The 6000-nt window shown below is 43.7% G+C and overlaps 1 long non-coding RNA gene across 1 annotated transcript in view; it reads right to left on the bottom strand.

Moving 5' to 3' along the window:
- LOC132342955 (uncharacterized) overlaps positions 1-2365 on the bottom strand; it is a 52004-nt gene extending 49639 nt beyond the window's left edge. Inside the window, exon 1 of the long non-coding RNA XR_009491518.1 lies at positions 1776-2365. This is a non-coding gene — a long non-coding RNA (uncharacterized lncRNA). The remainder of the gene's footprint in view (positions 1-1775) is intronic.
- Positions 2366-6000: the final 3635 nt, after the last annotated feature.

Consider the following 6000-nt stretch of genomic DNA (forward strand, 5'->3'; position numbering starts at 1 on the left):
GACTCATCTCCACCAAGTCATTTAGGAATCCAGGATACTGGGCCTTCTGTCATCTCAACACAGGCTTCCAAGCTCACTTCTGCCCAGGAGGGGAGAGCTGGGGAGTCTTCTGAAAATAAAAAGCTTTGGCCCAGAAGTGACACGTAGTACCTCTGCTCGCAACAAGAGAGCAGGCACACAGCAGTATCCACTGCTAAGGAGCCGAGCTGTGGCAGCTTCCATATGCCTGAGAGCAGAGGAGGCCTGCCTCTTTGTGACCCTAATGGTGTCCAGCACAGCACTCGGTCAGCAAGTTTGAAATGAAGGCCACGGGAGATCCCAAATGTCTGGCTGCTGTGCCTGAAAGGCAAGTAGAGAACAAAGAGCCAAGCTGTGTCCTTCAGCAACAGACCTCAGGCCTGTTCCTCTGGTTGCTGTTTTACAAGCACGTATCTCTGGCTACACAAACTCCTCACCACCTTAGGTAACCTCCTCCGTAGATCCTCGTACCTGAAGGCAGAATAATAAACCCATGTATGTCTTTTTATCCAATAAAGCATCCACCTCAAATTACTAAAAGAATTCATCCCTGAGGTTGAATATTCCTTTTAATTTACCTCTTTAATTAAGGTGTGGGGTTTGTGAGACTTGAACCACTAAGAAGCGTAACCATTCTAAGACTGGGAGGCCGTCCCTTGCCTGTGACCATGTGATGGAGTGAGGCTGCCAGGGAGCCAGGCTTTCAAGAATGATGAGACAGCTCCATCTATTGTGGCCACCAACCTGAGTACGTAACTGAGTGTATCACTTCCCTCAGATACATTCTCTCAAAGTGAAATTAACTTTACAGTATATGCAATTATAAAATCTTTTTGGATGGTTTTATGTAATGACCCAGGAGTTTGTAGATAAGTGACTGTTGAGTAGCTATAAACTGGAGTTTGCATATACTTCTGAACTTCCTGGAACACCAAAGATCGAGGTCCTTAAAATCATCCATGTAAGAGTGGGTACATGCTGATCCCTTAACAGAGCTCAGCCTAAAAGAGACAAAAGCTGAGAAAACCAACTCAACATGTGGCAAATAAGAGCTGAAACTCCAAACTAGGCTGATTCTTTGCATCCTGGGTGCCCAGTTATGAGCTTGTGTGACCTTGATCAAGTTACAGAATGTCTTTAAACTTCAGTTTCCCATAAAATGAGGATGAAAATAGTACTTGTCTAAGAGACTTGTTGTAAGAATTAAATGAGGTGATGATACTTATTAGCAGAGTGCCTGGCTCATACCAAGAGCTCAGATAATGTTACTAGTAGCTATTATATTATTAATGTTGTTCTGTGTTGCAAGCATGTATGGAGTGTGGCCTTAAGCAAAACACACGCTAGACACTGAAAGAAATGCTTGAATGAACAAGTCAGAGCCTCTGCCTTTCAGGGATTTGCAAACGTGTATGTGTGTGTGTGAGAGAGAGAGAGAGAGAGGGAGGGAGAGATAATTGGAAGATATAAAGGTAGAATGAAGAGAGAAGAACCAGGAAAGGAAAATTACAAGATAAATAAATCTTTTAGTTGCGGGCTTACTCTGTACTTTTAAATAACTAATTTCATGTAATGTTCACACAACCCTCTGGGTAGGCATTACTAACATCCTCATCTTATTCTGGAATAAAGAAGCCTTAGAAGGAGGTCCGTAGCATCAGGTGACACATGGGGTTAGGGAAGCAGAGGGGCACAGGGCTGTGTGGCTGGCCTGACTGGAGCACAGGAGAGGGCCGGTCGAGTGGAACGTGACGTACCTGGTGTCCCAGGGAAGTCCTGCTCACAGGCACCGGCGGTCATTGCTCACACGGAGTCCAAGGCCGTCTCTGATTTTGTCCAGACAATCATTAGTGTCTTGCTGTTTGATGCAGAAACAGTAGAGTGCCTTGGCGCAGTCACCACGTCTTTGAGAGGCTGGAAAACTAAAACATGTATTCGGGCCGTGCTTATACTCAACTTCAAATCTCGCGACAAACCCAGGACATGCCAAAAGGGCCGCCAATGGCAAAATAGCCCCACGTGAGAGACATTCAGGCAAAAACTTCACGGTGATCCAAGGTTGACCACTAGATGTCGCCTGGCTGGGCTTGGTGATATACCTGAAGAGGGTGGTTAGAACCGAAGCCAGTCTCTGTATTTCTCCACCTCCTCCTGTTTGTCTTTCCAGCACTACAAGACCAAGACTATTATCAGTATCAGACTTTTTACTCCACCCACCCACCCCCACTAGTATGTTTTATTATGAATTAAGAGATAAAATATAAAGGTATAAAGAAACTTGGGAACTTCTGGATTCTTCTAGACTTCTGCCCCATTAAACACTTTGGAAAGAAAGGTGATCTCCACGTAAAACCTCCATTAAAATAACTTTGTGGGCTTCTCTGAAATTAGCACCTCCAGAATCTTGCTCTGACTCTTGGTTTAGTTGACTTATGTCCTGATCTTATACTTGATAAGTTTCTCTAATCAGATGAGAAAACAGTTGAGCATTTCTGGACTATAGACCAACCGTAATGTTATTTGAAAATAGGAGCTGGGCTTGGGGGTTTAGGCTTTTCCCTTTTTATTTGTATATGATTTAGTGTTCATCCTACACTAGACACTAAAATGCATTGTTTAATTATCTGAGCTCAACACACCATTTTATAATTCATTAGTCAGTTGCTCTTTGCAAAAGCTTATTTCTTATGAAACAAAAGTGGGAATCATGCAACTGGACTATTTATCTCTCTTTAGGGGTTGGGGGTTAATATCTGATAGCTCATAACATCTTTATTATAATGCATTTATAATGATTTACTGAAATCATTCTATGGCTAAGTATCTAATGTCAAAACCAGGATCTGGCATGAAATAAAATGCTGTATCCTTGGGTAGCTCTAGGGAAAAAAAGGCCTCAGCCAATATTTTCTATGTAATTCTACAAACTGTAATAAGGGTAAGGGTAATTGCCTTAATGTCAATTAAGCTATTAATAATGCCCATCCTGTCATTTCTAAATATAGCAGTGTCTCAATCATACATTACTGTCCCCTGTAATTTCTGTCTACACAGAAATGAGATCACAGCTTTTGCAGGTCGGGAAGTCTGTCTTGCAGCCAGCCTTTCCTCCTTTACATACAAGAAAGTTTGGAGGTTGATTTACTCGTTTTCTTTTATGAGATCTTTCTACTTAGACACACATATATAAATATTTGTAAGGGCAAGGCAATCCTGTGAACAGAGACAATCCAGCCTCAACATCTCTCTGTTTTCATTCTGCTTCTAGATGACCAGTGTGGTGTGCTCCTTATCAGGACCAATGATCCAGGGTCCAGGCCCCCAGATGATGGTCCAGACTGTCCCGTAATAGCCAGCTGGGCACTTTAGAGGTGGGAGCATTCACGCCAGCTGCCTGATGCTCTGCTGTGTGTGTGTTGTCCTCAGACAACCCGGATGCACACAAGTTCCTCAAGGATAGACAGCAGGGTGAAACACAGTAGACTGAGACACTCACAGAGTAGAGGGGCCCGTGGTCCCTTGGTGAATTTCAGCAGACACAGGGAAACGCGTATTCAGAATCGGGACTAGGAAGTGAACTGCAAGCTCTTGGTGAATAGAGATAATGTTGCCGACTCTCCCAGATGAGCTCTAAATCAGAGCCACTTATCTCACAGCAAAGAAGGACCTGGACAAGACCTCCTTCTGTAGTTGGCACTTATATTTCTCCTGGGCTAGGATTTCTGAGCAGTCACTTCCTCTTGCCCCCCTTGTTGGCCATCTTGGTGAAGTGAACTTCTACTTGATGATATTTAGAGCTCATTAATTTGTCCCAAGGAAGCTTACTGTATGGCAGTTTAATGACAGAAACCTGTTTTAATGCAAATGGACATGTAATCCCACTAAGGCACTCTGAGGGTGTAAATTTAAAACAATTGCTAGGAGCTGACTCTGGAGTTTAATAAGATGGAGGGCTAGTTCCCAGATCCCGGTACGCCCCGGGGACCCTGCCTGGACACCCAGCCTTGGCAGTTTTAGTGCAGCTGGCGGTTTCCATGGCAATCAGAAGAGCGGGGTGCTTCGGCAAGTCTCTCTGAGGTGATGGGGATCCGAGTTCTGGAAGGGTGGGTGGGAGTGCAGGGAGCAGGCAAGCTCTGTGCAGGGAGGAAATGAAGGGTGAACGGGTGTCCTCTGCACATTATTCCTCAGGGCACAGGCTTGGGGAGGATGCCACTGAGACCCAGGAGGTGGCTTCTGCCCTGGCGTATTGTCAATGCCTGACCCGGGCAGATCACCACAGAAAGAGCACTGCCTGGGACCCCACTTCTGCCAGCAGGTAAAGGGGGAGGGCCACCTCTTGAAAGGGGACAGAAATGAGGCTGAGGAAGGAATTGTTTGTGAATATCTGCTAGATTATAATGCTGTTGGGTGCTACATCATTCTCCTGAGAGCCCTGAATAAGGTTATTCTGGGTGAAGTCATTTTTGTAATAAAGTTGGCTCTAACTCTGGGTCATAAATCATGGGTTCTGGTACTAAAAGAAATCACTAAACATGCCTCTGTTACCACATACTGTCCTCCTTTGAAATACTCCGGTTTTACTACAAATCCTCCATTGACTGAGATGGGGGAAATGCACACAATGAGCAAACGATTCCTTCCGTCCCAGGCTGCAGCCCCGCAGGCATGTGGGCCTCCCGGAATGATTTCCTGAGGTGTGATGTTATTTATGGCGGGCTTTCTCTATCAAAAAGGCAAACAGCATCCTGAGTGACCCTGAAGTGTTTGCATCATTGCTTCTCTTGCTAATTGATTCATCCCCTGGCAGGGCCTGAGTCACGGGCTGTTAGCTGGACACTCTCTCCCCACTGCAGATCCTGTGGACTAAGGCGCACAACAAGCGAAGATGTTAATAAAATTGTTAAATGTCAAAACTGCAAAACCCACACCCATTCAGAGTCCATCAGCTCTCCTGGAATGATTCCGTAAAATACCATCTCCTCCCCTTGTCCTTTTCTCAGCCTAAACTTCATCACCTTCATTAAGGAAGAAGATTAAGAACTGTTATTAGCAACACATTGTTTGATTTCTTTCTTTACTTCCTCCTTTCAGAGAACAGTCCAGCACAGAATGAAAAGGAATGTTATCATAGGAAGTGCATTTCAGACGTAGTAAAGCAGAAAGGAGACGGTGGCCCCAGTGGCAGTTGTAAGAGGGACAGAGTGTGGATCTCTATAGCTCAGTGGCTGCAAAGCAGAAAATGAAGATTGTAAAAACGTCACATAAAGAAAAAATGCACAGTGGATTCGTTTTGCGATGCCCATAATTCAGTAATGCCTTTAAGTAGCTAGAAGAAATATAATAAATGTTTTTCCACAACATTGATCATACTGTATCAGAGGAAATATTAGCGTGCAGGGAGCCATGATTATACTGGTAGTAATTCTCAGTGCAGAAAACTAGTAGAAGATGGGACCCTTTATAGGCCCAACTTTTATTGGCTGCAGTTATTTACCTTTAAGAATACGCCTAATACATTGTCCTATAGCTAAATATTTTTGTGAAAATTCAAACCAGTAGTATCAGTAAATCAGAAATCTTGCCACCATTTTATAGAATTTATGTATATATTTTCCTGTAGATGCTCTGATACGTTCCAGAATACAAAACCAGCCAATTGACCATGTAAAAATTCTAGAATGTCTGTAAAACAGATTCTTCTGTATTCTGAACCTGGATAGGAGCAGACAGGTTTATGGCATGTGATTCCACCCAAATGCCACCTGTATATATATAACATCTCTCTAAAGAAATTAAACGGATTATTAGATTATATACTGCAGTAAAACTATACCGGAAGCTGTAAGCCAGGAGAGGATATGCATGTTGGCAACTGCCTTTTTTAGGGAATCTTGAAACATCAAAGGAAGCTTTGCAAGACAGGATTTTTCTTTAGGGAGAAAAGAAGGGAACTGACCCCTCATGCCAGCCTCTTGCTCTTCA

Source organism: Bos taurus, chromosome 2 (assembly GCF_002263795.3).
Source record: "Bos taurus isolate L1 Dominette 01449 registration number 42190680 breed Hereford chromosome 2, ARS-UCD2.0, whole genome shotgun sequence".
In the NCBI taxonomy this organism is placed as follows: domain Eukaryota; kingdom Metazoa; phylum Chordata; class Mammalia; order Artiodactyla; family Bovidae; genus Bos; species Bos taurus.